The following is a 19,677-nucleotide window of genomic DNA, read 5'->3' on the forward strand; positions in this document are numbered from 1 at the left end:
GGGAGGGAAATATATCACTGGTGGTGGGGTCCGTTTGGAGGTGGCGGAAATGACGGCGGATGATACGTTGTACATGGAGGTTGGTGGGGTGGTAGGTGAGGACCAGTGGGGTTCTGTCCTGGTGATGGTTGGAGGGGCGGGGCTCAAGGGCGGAGGAGCCGGAAGTGGAAGAGATGCTGTGGAGGGCATCGTCGACTACGTCTGGCGGGAAATTGCGGTCCTTGAAGAAGGAGGCCATCTGGGTTGTACGGTTTTGGAACTGGTCCTCCTGGGAGCAGATGCAGCGGAGACGAAGGAATTGTAGAATAGTGTAGAATGGTACATGATTTGGGGATGCCGGTGTTGGACTGGTGTGTACAAAGTTAAAAATCACACAATACCAGGTAATAGTCTAACACGTTTATTTGGAAGCACTAGCTTTTGGAGCACTGCTCCTTCATCTGGTGGTTGTGGAGAATAAGATTGTAAGACACAGAATTTATAGCAAAAGTTTACAGTGTGATGTAACTGACATTATATATTGAGCAGGTTCGTGATCCATAATCCTTTTTAGGATCTTTTCTGCATTTCTGTAGAAACTTGATGTCTGTGTCAATATGTGAGATCTTCTTGGAGATCCTCTCCACTTTAAGCCAACAGTTAGTGGTGTTGACGGTAGTCATGATTTGGAGATGCCAATGTTGGACTGGTGTTGAAGTGGGAATGTTCTCTGTTGTAACTTTACCACATTGGTATCTTTTTTTAAAGTATATCTAGTATTCCTGGCACATTCTTGTATACTCCTTGGAGAACTAGGTTTTTCCCCATAAAATATGGTAATGATAGAGTAAGAGATGAGGTGGCCAACAAGTCACTGATTGGTGTGGAATGCAATCTTGCTGCTGCTATTTGCCCACAGCAGAGCAGATTGGCTTACTAAGCCACCTCAGAGGGCAGTTTCAAAGTCAATCTCATGTTAGTGTTTCTGTACTCAGAAGTCACGTAAGCTGAGAAATGCAAGTTTTCTTCCCTGAAGGACATTAGTGAACTAGATACAAGAATCCCAGGGTTGGATAGTCACCAATACTTTATTTTAATTACGATTTATTTAAATGACTAAATCTAAGTTCCCCATCTGCTACGTCAGGATATAAAACCACTTAAATCAATCATTAGACCAGGTTGGTTCACTTCCTTGTTTTACTTCTGTTATCTCATGATTGAAGACAGGAAGAATGGCAAGTTAGTTCTGAGGTAGGAATCAGGGCATAGGAAGTAAAGGCATTACTTTTGTCGAATGTTTCCCTGGAGTTTCTACTGGAGTCTAAGCTATTCACCATATCTATTAATCACTTGGATAAATAATAGAGTTATACTTCTAATATTAGAGTTGACACTGAGCTCAGAGGAGAAGCAAGTTGTGTAAAAAGAACCAGCAAGTTCAAAAAGATATAAACCAATTAACTGAGTGGCAAAACAGAACCTCTAAGATTTTTCTAAACCTCATTTAGTAGTTTTCTAAATTTACATTCTAGATCCTATGAAGACCTTAATAAGGAGTATTCTGTTAGAAGAGTGTGATTCCTTAAAGAGACACTAGAGGACCTGCAACAACAATCACCTGCCAGTGACAGAAAACAAAACAGCAATCGACATTCAGCCAGCAGCTCATTTCAAGAAGCCAGATTTGTGTACTATTAATCTGGGTACCATCTGGTAACTATTCTTTTGAATAAATATAAGTGCACCAATTTGATGGGACTATGTAATTTTATCATATCGCTGCACTAGAAGTGCACACTGCATAACTGTCACCAGTGCTTCATCGTGGGTCCCTCAACTTAGAAAGGTATAGTGTGGCAATGCCCAGGATCCCATGTAACCTCATTATCCAAAACAACAAGAATCCAATAAAGCTGGCATTCCTTCCTGAAATTCAAGATTTTATGTAGATGATGGCCTCTGCGATAACTGCAAGAGTAGCAGCTGAGGAGCACATACATGCTACCTACTGAATTTCTCAAAATGCAATCCTTATAGATTCTTCTTACATGGCAGCCTATGCACAGTCTATCTATTTTCAAAATTAATTAATTGTAAGGGCTTGTTGAATGTGAGGCTGGAACATAACTACCAGAACCAAATTCTCCATGTGATTGATTGATTGATTTATTGTTGTCACATGTACCAAGATACAGTGAAAATTGTTTTGCCTGCTATACAGTCAGATCATTCCATACAAAATGCATCAGAACAGAATGCAGAATAGTGTTACAGCCACAGAGAAGGTGCAGAGTGAGAGATCAACATTAACATTTGAGACGTCCATTCAAAAGTCTGATAACATCGGGGAAGAAGCTATTCTTGAATATATTCATACTCATGTTTAAACTTTTTTATCTTCTGCCTGAAGTTGATGTGAGCAATGATTAACCTCTTGAATCCACTTCATAATTATGGAGTCAGAGCCACTGGATGGTAGTCATTGAGACACGCTGCATATTTTTTCTTGGCCACCAGGTTGATGGTGGACTTCTTGAAGGGGATCAGGACTTCTGATCATCGTAAGGAGAGGTTAATGCTGTCTGTGTATAGTCCTGCCAGCTGATCCACATAGGATCTAAATGCATAACCAAGAGACTCCTTGTGAGACAGTCACTCTCCATTGGCTCACTCTCAAGGAGCCGACCTGATGTCTGCAGCGGTGACAGTGGATATAGGTGCATCTGAGGCTGTTGGGATAAGTGACGTTGTTTCATTTGAATGCTGGATTTTCTGACAGCTGCTTTAATTCATTTTATATAAGTCCACTTTTCAAGCTTAAAATATACTAATGAAATGCAAATGCTGAAGATGAAACAAAACCAGAAATTGCTGGAGAAACTCTGCAGGTGTGTCAGCATCTGAGGAGCGAAACAGAGTTAATGTTTCAAATCAGTGACTCTTTCAATTCTGAAACAACTACTTCTGAACAGTTCAGAAGAAAAGTCACTACACTTGAAATGTTGACTCTGCTTTCTCTGCACAGATGCTGACACAGCTGCAGAGTTTTTCCAGCAATTTCTGGGTTTGCTACTGTTCATCTTATTGGATGAGAATGGTTATCTATTGCCATTGTGAAGATCACACATGTATATAGGTGCCTACCACACCTCATCAAAGGAAATGCTAATTGTTAAGTTTAAAAGTATACATTAATATTGAGGAGGCCTCCAGTAAGTGTCTAGCAGGGTATGCAGCATTGTGGTTGCACTCAATGCCTCATTCAAATCTTCCCTTAGAAAGGATACTGTTTGCCATGAGGAGGAAGGAGAAACAGCTGGGGAATTATACCTAGCAAAGAGAAACCGCCCAAATGAGAGGCAGAAGATCCAGCTTTACTGGCTGGAAAAGCATTTGCAGACAGCTCATCATGGACATCACCCCTGCTCATCAAATTAAGCCAAACAATATCCATAACATATTGATGCATCCAATTTATTGCTTTCACTTATTTCAATACAATCCTGTACATTGTATGCAAATGAAAAATGTAATGATCAGAAAATATTTCAAACACTTCCTAACATTTCCTAACAACGTAGTCCCCCCTGGTGTCCCAGCGTTAAAGCCATTACACCTAATTTAAAAACTCTTTCTGGGGATCGAAGATGGTGGCGATCTGAGAAGATGGCACTGCAGCGCCTCGCATCGCACAGGAGCAGGACGGTCCTTTAAACCGCCCAGCCCAGGTCATCGGGATTTCTTGGGACTCCGGAAAGATTGTGGAGTCCGGAAAATGGCGGAGGAGCATCCGAGGCCGGGTCTGCAGCTCAGCCTGCAGCAGCCTCGGAGCCAATTACTCTCCAGGCCCAGGTGAACCAGCTCTTGAAGATTCATGAGATGCTGGGGAAGGAAATTGAAGAAAAGCTGGCTCCAGTCTCTCTCATGCTGCAGAACCATGAGCAGCAGCTGGGAGACTTGGTGAAGAAGATGGATGAGGTGGAGCACGGGGTCACAGTGCTGGAAGTTGATGACAGTTCATCCAAGATGAGGTCCAAGCCCTGAAGACGCAGGTCTGTAATTTGTGTAACCAAGTGGATGATCTTGAAAACAGGGGCAGGAGAAAAAACATTCGGATCATCGGTCTGCCTGAGGGTAAGGAAGGTGAGCTGCCTGCGGAATTTGTTGAGGATTGGCTTCCGAAATTCCTTGACTTGGAGGCTGGCATGAGAGTCTTGAAGATAGCGAGGGCTCACCGGGTCGCAGCGCGGAGATCGGGTCTGGGTCGACGTCCTTGTCCTCTCCTGGTACGGTTCCATCATTACTGGGATAAGGAGTCATGATTTGGAGATGCCGGTGTTGGACTGGGGTGTACAAAGTTAAAAGTCACACAACAGCAGGTTATAGTCCAACAGGTTTAATTGGAAGCACACTAGCTTTCGGAGCGACGCTCCTTCAGGTGATATGGATAAGGAGAGAGTCATGGAGGATTCCAGAGTCCAGGGGAAGGTTCTGAAGGTCCTAATTTACAAGGGCTCTAAGATGATGTTTCTTCAGGACTTTTCAGCGGCGGTGATCCAGAAATGAAAATCTTATGACGGTGTCAAGAAGTGACTGAGGGAGCTTGGGATTCAGTACTCCCTGAGATATCTGGCAGTACTTCAGATCACCTTGGATAAATCCATGCATCTCTTTGACACATCGGAGAAGGCAAGAGACTTTGTGGACAAACTAACCTAATTTGAACAATTGTAGAATGCATAAATAGTTTGGGCTTGTGTTTATCACTTTGTAAAAGAAATGGAGGAAATCCGGTTGGAGCTTTATTTTTCCTTTTTTTCCCTCAATTGATAGTAATTTGGTTTAAACTATGTCTGGCGGTGGTTAAGATGTACATTTTCAATTTCTAAGTTAGGATATACCAAGGGATGGGTGGGGTATTTATTTCACTCTGTTTTTATATATAAAAGAATGTTTTTTTTTATTCGCATCAATATTCTATGGGGTGTTTATTCTTTTCAGCTTGTGTTTGTGGTGCGGCTCTAGCTGGAGAAGTGAAGGTGGTTGGGATAGTTAGATGCCTATTTATGGGCAGTTCGGAATGGGTAGTTTCCCCCTCCAGGCAGGGGGTGAGTTTCCCTACTCAGTGCTGTTAGCGCTTTATATGTTGGTCTGTTTTTTGGTTTTTGTTGTTTTTTATTTTTAATAATTTTTTATTTTGTAGGTTTGTTAAATGTAGTGGCTTTAGTTTATGTAGTTTTTATATTTGGTGGATCATGTGACACTAAGGCTCAGCAGTTTGTCGTTTGGGTTCCTCCTCTCTGGAATTTAAATGTAATTGCAGAAATTTATGGCCAATGATTTGATTAAATGGTGTACCTGGAATATCAAGGGAAGTCACTCATCAATTAAGAGGAAGAAGGTACTCTTGAGTCTTAGAAAGAAGGTGAATATTGCTTTGTTACAGGAGACACATTTAGATGACACGGGGCATCTGAAATTAGAGCAGAATGGCTTTGACGGAGTTTATTTTTCATCATTTAATACCAGAAGTAGGGGAGTGGCTATATTGGTTGGGAAAATCTCCCATTTAAATTGTTGGAATGTGTTAAAGACACATCTGGGAGGTTTGTAATTCTTAAAGCCTTGATAAATGGGGAAGAATACGATGTTTTAAATGTTTATTGTCTCCCAGCTCATCCCCTTAAACTTTTGATAGATGCTTTTTCTAAATTGATAAGTCTCGAGTCCCAGCACATCATTATAGGGGGAGATTTTAACTGTCTCATGGATTCTACAGTAGACAGGTTGCCCAAAGGTCCCTTGATACACTCTGTACAAACTAACAGTTAGTGAGTCTGTGTGAGGAATTAGGACGTCTGGAGGCATCTCCACCCTACCGGTAGGGGTTTCACGTTTTTCTCCAATCCGCACAGATGTCACACGAGGATTGATTTTTTTCTGACCCCTGCGGTAACCCTGGATCTGGTGGCATCCTGTACGATTGATAATATTACCATCTCTGATCATGCTGCAGTGTACCTTATGGTTAAGACTAAGAATGTTACAGTGGGTTCAAGGCGAATGGATCCCTTTATCCTCATGGATAGTAAGTTTGTGGAGTATTTCTCCAAGGAATTTCGGGCGTTCCTAGACATCAACATAGGCTCGGTTGATAGCTCTCTGGGAAACTACCAAAGCCTATGCTGTGGGGTTAGTTATTTCATATTCCGCCAGTAGGAAGCGGCAGAAGGGTGAGCAGCAACGTCTCCTTGAAGCACGGTTGAAGACAGCCGAGAAGGCCTACTTTGACAGACCCTCGCTGGTCAAACTACAGAGGATTATGGCACTGCAGTCTGCATTAAATTCTGTGCTCACACAGATGGCAAAGAAGGAGCTGGCTTTTGCAAAGCAAAGGTTATATGAGCATGGTGACAAGCCAGGCAAATACTTAGCATACCTTGCCAGAAAGACGAGTGTCCCACAAACCATTACGGTGATTAGGGAGGAGTCTGGAAACCTAACACGTGATTCTAAAAAGATTAATGTGGCATTCCAGAGATTTTACTCTTAAGTTATACTAATCTGAGGATTGTGAGAAGGGGCAGGCCAAAATGGAATCCTTTTTTAGAGTTCTGAAGCTCCCGGGTGTGAGTCCCGAACAACAGTCCTTTCTTAATGCCCTGTTTTCAGAGCAAGAAGTGCAGGAAGCTGTGAGGCAGCTTAAGAGTGGAAAGGCACCTGGTCCTGATGGACTTTCCGGTGAATTCTATAAGGAGTTTATAAGTATACTGTCAGGTCCGATGCTGAATATGTTTAATGATTCATACAGTCATGATTGTCTCCCACCTTCTCTGAGAGAGGGCAGTGTTTCACTTATCCTTAAAGGGAAGGACCCGGAAGACTGTTCTTCAGGCCCATCTGGCTCCTAAATGTGGATTTTAAAATCCTCTCTAAGACTCTCGTGTTAAGGCTGAAGACTGTGTTACCATCAATTATTAAAGAGGATCAGACGGGCTTTATAAAGGTCACAGATCCTCCAATAATGTTAGGAGTCTACTTAATGTAATTCAAGCATGCCAATAGCAGTCAATACAGGGATTGGTGATTTCTCTAGAAACAGAGAAGGCATTTGACCGGGTTGAGTGACCGTACCTTTTCTATACTCTAGAGCGGTTTGGTTTGGGCGATGTCTTCAAAAGATGGGTGAAGGTTCTCTACGTGTACCTCTCGCAGCAGTCATTACCAACGGGGTACGATCAAGCGATTTTAATATTTTTTAGGGGCAGCTGGCAAGGCTGTCCCCTTTCACCATTGCTTTTTATGTTGGTGAGTGAACCATTGGCGGAGGCCATTCATGGGAATCCCAATATATCAGCTCCAGAAGTGGGGTCAAAATTACATAAGATCTCGCTGTATGCAGACAATGTCCTAATTTTTTTTTGTCAAATCCAGCAGTTTCAGTGCCTCACCTGATACAATGTATTACATGCGTTTGGCACTTTTTCAGGGTATAAGGTTAATTTTGCTAAATCAGACTCTATGCCTATGGGTGGTCTTACAAAGGAGCTGGCTCTTGAGGGCGACTATAGATTCCCATTTAGGTGGTCACAAGGGGGTTTTGTATATTTGGGCATATCCATCACACCAGTTCTGGATTGGCTGTTCAAAGCCAATTTTATTCAATTATTTGGAAAAATTAAACAAGATCTTCAAAGATAGGAGGCACTTTCAGTCTCGTGATTGGGTCGGATAGCGCTTATTAAGATGAATATTCTCCCTCGTTTGCTCTACCCTATATGGATGCTCCCCCTGATTTTCAATAAACAAACACTCAGGGCACTGAACGGCTGGTTCAGCTCCTTTATTTGGCATCGTAAGCGGCCCCTCATTAAATTAACCAAACTGCAGCTGCCTCACAATTGGGGGGGAGTGGACCTTCCAGACATTAAAAATTACCAATTAAGCTCACTTTTGACCTATGTGAGTGATTGGTTTTGTGGAGATCCTCTCTCAGTATGGCTAGATATCGAAGCCTCCCAGGCAAGGTGCCCCCTTACCAGTTTGCTGTTTTTGCACAAGATGAGGACAGCTAGGGAATATTGCCATAACCAAATAGTCATCAATACTGTTAAAGCATGGAGGGCAATTCAGCAGAGGGAAGGCAATATCGGCAAAATATCTTCATTTACACCTTTAGTGGGTATGCCGGGTTTTCAACTGGGTATGATACATTCAGGATTTAAACATTGGACAGCTAGGGGTGTATCTTGCATGGGCGATATATTTGAGGGAAACATAATGATGTCCTTCAATTAGTTAGTACGGAAGTACGAGTTATCGAATAGAGACTTCCTTGTTTTTTTCAAGTTAGGGATTTTATTCAAAAAAAGACCACACTTTTGACGGATCCCTGCAAATCTGACCTAAGTGGGTGGGGGGAAGGTGGGGGCGGTGCTAAGGGCTAAGAGTACACACTCTGTCAGTACTTTGTATCATCAATTGGGAGGTGCCACCTCAGATGAGTCTGATTGACTCTGCAGGATGTGGGAAAGAGAGCTGAGTGTTGAAGTCTCCTGTCAGGCATGGGAGGATATTTGGGAGAATGCAAGGAAGATATCAATTTGCAATAGGAGCCATGCTTTACAGTTGAAGATTCTCCACAGGGTTCACTTGGTTCCAGACCGTTTGTCAAAATTTAAAGAGGGGTATCTTCAGCATGTCCCAAGTGCAAGGTCTGCACCCATTGTCTTTGGTCTTGCGATAGGCTTCAAACATATTGGAGTGCTGTGGTGGGTGTAATGGAGAGGATTTTGGGTGTCAGGGTGGAGAAGGACCCTATCTCTCTTCTTTTGGGCCTGCCCACTGTATTTCCTGTAGACATGCATAAGAAAAAACTTTTCAATATTCTCACGTTAGGTCGGATATCCGAAAAACTCCCAGGCCTGTCGGGTTGGTGGAAGATTGTTATGGAGCATATTCCCCTGGATTTTCTCACAAATATGGTACACCACAAAACTGAGAAATCTTACAAGACATGGCAGCTCTTTTTGGAATAGCTGAACATAGATTTATCTGCCACACTAACAAGGGCTTTTATATAGCCGTAACGATTGTGTTTCATGAGTCCAATATCCAAGGAGGAGGAACTGTCAATGTATGAGTGTTTTGTTTGGCTGGGCTGAGTTATTACTATTTATTTGTTTGTTGTTGGTTATTTATTTATTTAGTTAAATAGCTAGTTTAGGTTTTTTTATTTTTTTTATATATGTTTATACATTTGTACAGGAGGGTGGGTTGGGAATTGTTTTTTGTTATTTATTTGGGTTTATTTTTGTACTCTTTTGAATTGCATTGTTTTGTACTTGTTGTAATATTTTAAAAATCTATTTTTTCTCAATAAAAATATATTATATAAAAAAACATCTTCTTCTGGGTGTTATCTGAGGTTCAGGTGCACAAGATATGGGTCTGCAAAATATGACTGTTAGTCTCATAGGAAAAAGATGGTACTCTAATTAGAACAGACCAAATTCTGACTCATGCAATTACAAGGTCTTCTTTGCCATTTCCTCTTCTCTATCCACCCTCCATCCATCTATTCCTTCTTCATGCAGTTTAGTCGTTGTCCTTCCACATCCCTGCCCACTTTCTCTTTACTGGTCCATTCTCCTAGTCTTCCTCTCTTTGTTTATTTTGTTTCTTTCCATAGCCAGCCTTGTTGTCATTCATCTTTCTTCAACACCTAGATTGACATCTCCATACCCAACTTGTGAAGTCTGTTAATGAAGTTAATGTTATATTTGATTTCCAAGATGAGTTTTTGACCATTTATGTGCTGTATCACTGACTATTCCCACTTTTCCCATTTTTTTCCCATTTACTATCTGGGGTCATGTTCTCTCCCTCTGCACTTTCACCCTTTCACCATGATCTGTTTGCTACCCTCCCCCTTCTCTTTCTCCCCATCGGCTCATCAATCTCCAGCCCTATTTCTCACTATTTTCTATGCTGTTACCCAGAAGTATTCACACTGCTTCTTCCATTCATCCACTCCCACTCTTAGCCCTACCCCAACCACCACTAGAGCTGGTAGCTCCTCTTCCTTTCCCTTTCCTTTCCCTATCACACTCCCTATTTTCTAGGCCACTGGATCATCTTTTCTACCTTTTCTACATCTTTTCATCTTCCTTTCTGGCAAAAGCTTCTGGCTGTATTTCCTCATTCCAAATCTATTGGATTCTCTTGTCCTTTTGTGCCCTTGCTTACACCTTCAGAGACTTTGTCTAAAACCCCATTCTCAATCTCCTGGTTTATCAAATTTCCTTCAAAAACATCTTCTAAGAGTTCCTCTCAAATCCAATAGGAACTCCATCCCAGAAAAAAACACACACACTCAGATGCAGGTAATGCGTTTGTTGTGGGTGTATTCGCTGAGCTGGGAGTTTGGTTAGCAGACATTTGTCTCCTTTCTTCAGTGTGTGGAGCCTCTTGTGAAGCGCTGCTGTACTGCGTCAGTTGGAATTTATTTGGTTTCATTCCTGCTGCTTCCGGTAGCTGATTCTGGTTATTCATTGCAGTGGTTGCTATGTTGGGTCTTGGTCAATGTGTTTATTGATGGAATCCATGAGTGCCAAGCTTCTAGGAATTCTCTGGTTGTCTTCTGTTTGACTTCTCCTATTCATGGTGCATTGTCCCAGTCAAATTTGTGGCCCTTCTCATCAGGATAGCTAGTCTTGGTGTTACAAATCATGACACAAACCTTGAGGCAATGCATAGTCAACAGGTACATAAAAATTAGATGAGCATCTTAAATAAGGGTCAAGTTACCAGTTCCATGTCAGGAAATTATTAAAAGGAATCCAGAAGACCACCAGGGAAGAGCCATTGAAGAGGTCATTGTAAACAGTTAGAAAATCAGGAACGAGTAACTGGGGGACTGACAAATAAAAAGGGAATAATGACAGTGGGAACCAAATGGGAAATATGGGTGGAAGAAACCTTGAGATACCAGTTCTCTCAGCAGCTAAGGCCAGGAGGGCTAGAATTTAAATTTTAAAGTCAAGCTAAAATAAAACTTAAAACCTAACTGCAAGCACCCAACTCAAAAGTAGGAACAAAACTCTGCAGGGTCACTGAGAAAAGAATGTCACATGGTGGGGCAGCTGTGTCAGTTAGCACTGGAAGGATGGGTAGGTGAATATTAATATTATAGTAACACATATACATCACATTAAAGATTATGCCAGAGGGGTAACTGCTTGACACACTAAAATAGATAAGATGCAGGAATTAATTCTAGTGAAAGTGTGCATTACAATTAATATATTTGCAACTTGGAGATAAATAATTGTGAAAAGTTGAATTTAAAATGTACACACAGGTAAACAAGACTTGTGGCACAAAACAATTTTTCTACATGTGTGATCTGGCAATGGCCTGAATAGACTTGAAGTTGTCAAACTGTCTGAATGACATCCAGTACTGGATGTGCAGAAATTTCCTGCCAATAAGTATTGGTAAGGTGACATTCATTGTCATTGGATCCCAACACAAACTGAACCACAGCCACTGGCTTCATCCCCCTCAGTGCCAAACTTTGGAAGTTGAACCATTCTGTTAAAAAAAAATTGGTGTAACATTTGATCCCCAAGATTAATTTTGACTATCTATTTATGCCACTATAAAGACGGTCCATTTCCACCTCAGTAAAAACATCAGACTCTGTCCTGCTCCAGTTCATCTGCTGCTGAAACCTGCATCTACACTTATGTTACTTCTACACTGACGACTTCAAAATACTCTCCACATTACACCTTCTATAAAATTGAGTCAACCTCAATTCTCTAGCCAGAGTTCTTAGTCCCATCAAATGCCATTGACCTATCACCACTATTCTTGCTGATCTACATTGGCTCCTGGTTAAGCAACCTTAGTTTAAAAATTCTAATTCTTGTTTACAAATCCACATCCCCACGGTCTTATTTATAATTGCTTTCTTATTATGCACGGAGATAACTGCATTCCTCCATTTTTGGTCTCTGAAGCAACAATTTTGGTCTCTGATTTCAATTTCTCCACCCTGGGCAACTGTACCTTCTTCTGCCTAGTTCTAAACTCTGGAAAGGTTCCCCTAAACCTTTCCACCTCCCACCATCTCTTTCAATACCCTCTTTGAAACCTAACTCTTTGACCAAGCTCTTGGTATGGTATTTAGCAGTTTGAGCCAGCTTCACCATTTAACATGATCATAGCTGGTGTTACCTTGGACTCAACACCACCTTTCTGCCAGGGTAGGGACGCTACCACTGCACCACAAGAGTTATTCAGGATAGGATGACATTCATATGAGCATGTTGGAAATCCAGCTCTGCAGTCCTGTTCTTTTTAACATGGTGGGCACAACAATCTAAGGAACTTTACAAACTCAGGACCCTGTGCTATAAATTTATGATGCAGACATCGATTTACAAACGTATTGCTGCATTTGTCACTTTTGGACATGTCAGATTACACATTTTCGAATACTCAGTGGCATTTCACAACTGGTGAAAGACGATAACGACCATTGTAGGAAACACCCTGTGAAAGGTGGGCATCTAATGCCTAGCGTTTGATCTGTTCGGGTCTAAATATACTCATAATGTTGACCACTCCAGTAACTATCAAGTTCTTCAAAATAATCTATATGTAAAAGTTGTCCGATTGCTGGTTTGTGCTAATTATCCCGCAATTAATTGGACAACATTCAGTTCGGTGCTTCCCACAATGGCCACCCGCGTCGCAGTATTTTCGACATTTTTTTCACTAGCTGAAGATAAGCTAGTGAATTGCTCCGTAGGAGAGCAAATAGGTTGTGAATGGCTTTCTTCTGCGCTGTAGCTATGATTCCTTCCTGTTATCTAACATCCGGTTCGAGATCACATCTACCTCTTAATTATTAAGTTCTGTCCTAAAATGTCACGCTTTAAGTAACAATAAATGGCAGATCTGATTCAGCTGCAGTGGAAATATTTTCAAATCAGATTGTAATTGTTAAGAGTGTGCTCATGGAAGCGACAAGTGTCTTTGATGCTAGAGTTTGCAGAAGGGCCTTACGCTAAAATCGTACCCGCTTGACTATTTCAGAGGTTTATTTTTAAGATGTTCTTTATTAATCATAATTTGTTTATACATTTTAATTCCAGTAAAGCAAAACCGATACAGAGAACAATCTCATTTTTTGTTCTATATATTGTACTCTTCCTGAATAGTTCTCAGTAGAAGATGATTGGTTGACTGTTTCGAGAACCCAGAAGCTCTTGCCCAAATTTGGCTTCTTCAGCGATTGCAAAGATTACATTCGGGCGCAATTAAGCCGAACCGTTGCTTTTGGAGAAAGATTCTACACAGTGAACCAAAATCGCATCACTGAATGTCAGTGAGGGCGACAACGGGTTAACAGTAACCCGGAGAATGCCCCGCCTTTCCTTTAGTAGAATCTGACTCGGCTTTTCAGTTTCTGACCATCTGCCCAGATTCTCAGCTTTAGAGTTTGGTTATCTCTTGTTCAACTTCCACAATATGTTACATCAACATTTTAATGGGGAAGGGAGGATATCTCATTTTGTAAAAAGATGTTTCGGGTTGGGAAACTAGTTCTGTTTGAAAAGACACAGAACGCCCCTTCTTTGTTAATGAAATGCATACCCATTCTATGCCCATTACTGCGTGAACAGTCTCATTGACTATTTGCAATCAGTTGGTTTTCACCGACACAGTATTGATCAGAGCTATGGTCACTGTGATTGATGATCCTGCTTCTGTTATCTCTGCCCTCCTATGAAAACTTTACAGTTCATTAGGGTCAGTAGGCTACTGATGCTTGTTGTAAAATATATGTATCCTGGGCAGCGTTAAATAGGTGGATGTTACCAACAATTAATTCGAGGTCATATCGTCGTGTTGGTACAGGTCACTAGTGCAAGTGCATTGTGTTTAAGTTTGCTAAAAGCGAACCACCGCCAAAAGGAATGTACCGATCGACATTCGGGTATGCAATTACGGAGCTTAGTGCGAGATGAGCTGCATATTGTACGTGGGAAAACGAGCGCGTTGCGAGATCAAGAAGGAAGGGTAAAAGATGAAAACTATCAGAGAAAAGTAATTGTAGGCCTGGAATACACCCGCACGCTCGGAGCAAACAGAGAACAAGACATCAAATGTGTCAGAACTTACAGATTTGCATAGTGTATCCCAAAAGATATGAATTTAGATGCTATATAACATCAAAGAATTAACGCAACTGTTAACTATCACTGTTTAAAAACAAATTCAATACTAAAGTGATTACAGATAGTCTCAGCTGTGAAAGTAACAGAAGCAATAAAACTCCTACGTCCACAAAACCTGTTAGTTTCTAAAGAGCACATTCGTTCCGATCATCGCAAGGTTCCTACATAATACATCACAACATCGACCGAGTTCAGAAGTGTTTCTTAGCTGCGAAGAGCTTTGGCATGTACTGATGCAAGGCTCTTTATAATGAAAGCTTCTTTAATCCTTTTTAGAAACGTATTGAGAAGAAATTCAGTGGTTAGAAAGCAGTCTTGTAATGTGGGCCATCTTTTAGAAGGGAATATTAATCATAATCCGATAGACCATCCAATCTTTGTAGTTTATTTTCTCTATTATAAATCCTGCTTAGCATGCTTTTCCTAAATTTATGTAATTAAGCTTTCAAAATCGAGCAGTTGAACAATTCTGACACACCAGCAGAAATTATCAGAGAACAGAATGAGTACAAGAAATGATATTCCAAAAGCGTTAATAAATTTGATACTGATTACACAATGACTTCCACCAAATATTTAAATTTCAGTTTGGTTGTTACAGGAAGCTATCTAAAGCTGCAGCTGCTGGTGTTGGTCTAATCTTTCATAGTGGTTATTGCCTAAGGCAATGTGCAATAAACCAAAATTGCAATGGAGAACCACATTGTGAACTATTTGAATAGAATGCATTATGTTCTATCTGCCCACAGCACACAGGTTTGTCTTGGAAAAGGCACCAAAATGGGCAGATTGTCAGATTTTATCTCTAATTGCTCTTCTGAAAGGCTCTGAGACTCTGATACTGGAAACATTTCTGTGCTCATCTTCAGTGAATCACACTGATAGTTCCTTATCACATAGTTCTGCCTCCTGTAATATTGTGAGTGTTGTCCTTTAAGCATGGTGACACAAGAATTAGCACTGCTGCCTCACAGTATCAGGGACCTGGGTTTGATTCCAACCTTGGGTCTCTCCCTGGAGTTTGCACATCCTCCGTGTATCTGTGTGAGTTTCCTTTGGGTGCTCCAGTTTCCTCCCACAATCCAAAGATGTACAGGTTAGGTGGATTGGCCATGCTAACAAGGGTCCAGTAGTGTTGAGGGATGTGCAGGTTAGATGGGCTAGCAATGGTAAAAACTCCATGAGGGATCCCAGGGATGGGATGTGTTAGGTTGGAGAGTTGGTGCAGATTCAATAGGTTGAATGGCCACTTTCTGCACTGTAGGGATTCTATGAATTATGTATGCAATATGTATGTTGACAAAATCAAACTTTAAGGAGAACATGAGGACTGCAGATGCTGGAGATCAGAGCTGAAAATGTGTTGCTGGAAAAACGCAGCAGGTCAAGCAGCATCCAAGGAACAGGAGAATTGACGTTTCGGGCATAAACCCTTCTTCAGACAAAATCAAACTTTACCCCACTATTATCATCATGATTGTTAACTATGCTGTCCAGCTGCTTAAACAACATGAAACCATGTCAAACTTCCAGCAGCATAATATTTATAATTACTACCAAATTCCATTCACAATCACACAAATGTTCACCTGCATTTGTTTCAAATTGAGCAGTTGCCACCTTTGTTTTCAAATCAAGTTCTCACCCCTCCCAATCTCCATAACCTCTTCCAGACACTCTGGAACCTCTGTGTTCCTCCAGTCCTGGGCTCTTGCACATCCTTGACTTTAACCACTCCACTACTAGTGTCATGCCTTCAGTTCTGAGTACCTAATCCCTCAACTTCCCTCCTGAAACATCTCTTTTTCCTTACAAGTCTTCCCTTCTTTAAAATACATCTTAAAAAGTATCTTTTTGAGCAAATATTTAGCAATTTGCCCAAATATTAGGTGGTTCCTTGTCACATTGTTGAATATTATTACTGTGAAGCAGTTTGTTTTATTATTGCTTTAAAGACTTTAGTGAAATGTTTGATATTATAATCGATGTACTGTTGAAATTATTGTGCCTGACTTCCATTTTGAAATTTTGCATCTTGTCTGTATTCTGTCTCTCCTCTCCTGTGTAGTGAATCTATCATAGCCCATCAGTGCTGTTTCTGGCCTTTATGAATGCTCTTGGTGGAGGATTTCTTGGTTTTCCATACCTTAGCCAAAAGCAGGTAAAAAGAATTACTTGCTCATTATTTGATCAGTCCCCATTTTACCTAAGCCCTTCCTGATCTACTATCAAAGTTATGTTGTAGTGGTATTTTAGAGTTACTCCCTTGGTGTTGCCTCTTTAATGTTGAAAAGAAAAACATCTTTTTTGGGTAAATATGGAAAAAAAACTGCAGATGCTGTAAATCACAAAGAAAAACAGAAATTGCTGGAAAAGCTCAGCAGATCTGCGAGCATCTGTGGAAAGAAATCAGAGTTAATGTTTCAGGTTGAGTGAACTTGGAAGGGTCAGTCGACCCGAAACATTAACTCTGATTTCTTTTTTGGGTGATGGGAGAAGCTCATCCCAATGGAAGTGGGGTTGTTGAGAGAGAGGGAGGGGCACGGGAAGAAGTTGAAAAAAGATTTCTGGGCAAGTAGTCTGGCATGCACAACAAGAGATGAGGGAGCACATTAGTCTCAGGAACATTGGGCCAAGAACGAGGTTGGAATAGAGGCAGATGTTTACTGAGATCAGCACTGCTGGTCAGCTTCTAATTCTCCTATCTGTTATTGTCTGCTGAGCCCAGTTCTGCATTCCTGTGCTTCTGACCAATTTTCAATCTACACCACGTAGTCTCATCTGTGTAGGCCATAGCTTCAGATTCTTTAGCTATGATAACGCCTATTTCCATTATGAATGCCTCTGTTATCTTTTCTAAAGGAGATTTTTATCAAATTGCATTCTTTAGATTAGATTAGATTAATTACAGTGTGGAAACAGGCCCTTTGCCCAACAAGTCCACACCGACCCGCCGAAGTGCAACCCGCCCAAACCCGTTCCCCTACATTTACCCCTCTCCTAACACAATGGGCAATTTAGCATGGCCAATTCACCTAACCTGCACATTTTTGGACTGTGGGAAGAAACCAGAGCACCCGGAGGAAACCCACGCAGACACAGGGAGAATGTGCAAACTCCACACAGTCACCTGAGGCGGGAATTGAACCCGGATCTCTGGTGCTGTGAGGCAGCAGCGCTAACCACTGTGCCACCGTGCCACCCACACTGTGCCACCATGCCACCCACTGTTTGAATGTGTAATCTCCTACTTTTCTACAGCTTTGCAATTGTGGCATACAGTAGTACTTGTGTTTGATTTTGAACCAATGCAGTATCATATAAACTGCCACATGAAGACCAATCTACAAGCTTATGGTCCTTCTCTGACCTGGAATCTGCTAGGAAGAATGATCTCTTTTTTCTATTTTGTCTCAATGCATTTATTAATCTTATTACTATTTTAAATCTATATCATTGCAATGTTGTTTATATTAATCTTATTACTATTTTAAATCTATATCATTGCAATGTTGTTTATAATTTTCTATTTATAATGCTTATATTTTTCTATTCATGAGTATTGTTTTCAACTGACTTACTGTAGTGTTTACTTGGCCCCGTGCAGTACCTTCTTTATTTGGCAATCTCGTTTAAGTCTGTATTTCTATAATATGTATTAAATTCTTCAATAAACATAGAACATTACAGTGCAGCACAAGCTCTTCAGCCCTCGATGTTGTGCCAACCTGTGGAACCAATCTGACGCCCATCTAACCTACACAATAGAACATAGAACATTACAGTGCAGTACAGTCCCTTTGGCCCCCGAATAACGTGTTAAAGTGTATTAATTTGGTAATACTGCTTTCATACTTCTTAGATTCTGTTTCTATGTCATTTTGTACCTCTGTATTGGACAGTCATACTTTTGTCAGGATTTTCCCCACATTTCAAAATGGTTGCTATCCACTTCTTCTATGGATTTTCCATATTCTGTAGCCAAAATGTTGTAGTCCCATTTATTCCCAGTTAAATTAGATGTTTTCCCACCTTCATGGTCAAAAACAGCAAGCACTGTCCTTCTACACAAATTTTTAAATAAGCTTCTCTGGCTGCAGTCTTTATAAATCTCCCCACCAAAATAATGGCTTAATTATTAAGTTCCTATCCTTTTAGATCTTTAGTTTCTTGCCTTTTCTCCTTTTACTAGACATTTTCTATTGATTTCTTTACATTTGCTCTTTTTCAGTTTAAATGAATTCTGAGGCCTTCTTGATTCTGCAACTTTGATATAAAATTCTCTTCTGACCCTTTCACTGTTCCTTACTTCATGGAACTTAATCTTGATGGTAATGATACTCATTTCAAGAAACGAGAATTCTTTTGTATCATTCCCTTCCCTTCCCTTTTTGGTCTTTACTCCTTTTCATAAAGTTATCCCCCTTTCCCTCGGGATATCTAATTTTACTCCAGGAGTCATCTTTTGCTTTCTGCAGAGCTTCCTTTGCTCAGGTCTCTGTATCTTCAGAGTGGGGTTGGTTCTTCTCTCTGTTTCTTCTCACATTCTTGGCTCAGTACTTCTTATCTACTTCTGAATGAAGTTTTGCCTTTAGAGTGTTGAGTTTGTCTTTTTTGCTGCTTCTATGGATGCTGCTGTTTCTTTTAGTGATCACATTTCACTGCTAACTAATAGTATCTTCCTAAAGCAATAGTGTTTTTAAAGTGGTAAACTTACTTGATTTTTTTATTTATTTCTTCTGATCTTCTGAATTTCTTGTCCTCATGGTTGAAGGGGTGAGGTCAGATCTGCAGAACTACAGCCATGTGGCATTTTTCTAAATTACCACTCCTTGGAGTATTTGTTACCTCTATCAGTAGGTGGTACTGAGAAAGGGTTGTTTGAGGTTTGTTTTCCATCACTAGTTTTCATTTGTCTTTGCTTTGTATTGTGATTATTATATAGTATATTTGTTTGTTATAGTTATTGGTATTGTGATCATTATACAGTGATTAGTGGTAGAGCAGACTCCATATTTCATTACTTATAAAAGAGCCAATGTTCTTTTAACAAGAAGGTTTTAAGAACAAGTACATTTGGTCAGGCATAATTACTATGAACTTAAGAAGCTGCTATTGATATATCTGCGGCCTCTGAAAGTAGAACACTTTTCCTCTACTAACAGACTGTGTGTGACATTAGTAGAATGAATGAAACTAATGTAGAACATAGAACATAGAACAGTACAGCACAGGACAGGCTCTTCAGCCCACGATGTTGTGCCGACCACTGATCCTCATGTATGCACCCTCAAATTTCTGTTACCATATGCATGTCCAGTAGTCTCTTAAATGTCCCCAATGACCTTGCTTTCACAACTGCTGCTGGCAACGCATTCCATGCATTCACAACTCTCTGCGTAAAGAACCAACCTCTGATGTCTCCTTTATACTTTCCTCCTAA

General features: G+C 40.7%; 1 long non-coding RNA gene across 1 annotated transcript in view; it reads left to right on the top strand.

Annotated features, from left to right (window-relative positions):
- The window catches only part of LOC122550303, a 5,916-nt gene extending 4,043 nt beyond the window's left edge, over nucleotides 1-1,873 (top strand). Inside the window, exon 4 of the long non-coding RNA XR_006311803.1 lies at nucleotides 1,515-1,873. This is a non-coding gene — a long non-coding RNA (uncharacterized LOC122550303). The remainder of the gene's footprint in view (nucleotides 1-1,514) is intronic.
- The last annotated feature ends 17,804 nt before the right edge of the window (nucleotides 1,874-19,677 follow it).

The sequence above is a fragment of the Chiloscyllium plagiosum genome, chromosome 5 (assembly GCF_004010195.1).
Source record: "Chiloscyllium plagiosum isolate BGI_BamShark_2017 chromosome 5, ASM401019v2, whole genome shotgun sequence".
Taxonomy (NCBI): Eukaryota; Metazoa; Chordata; class Chondrichthyes; order Orectolobiformes; family Hemiscylliidae; genus Chiloscyllium; species Chiloscyllium plagiosum.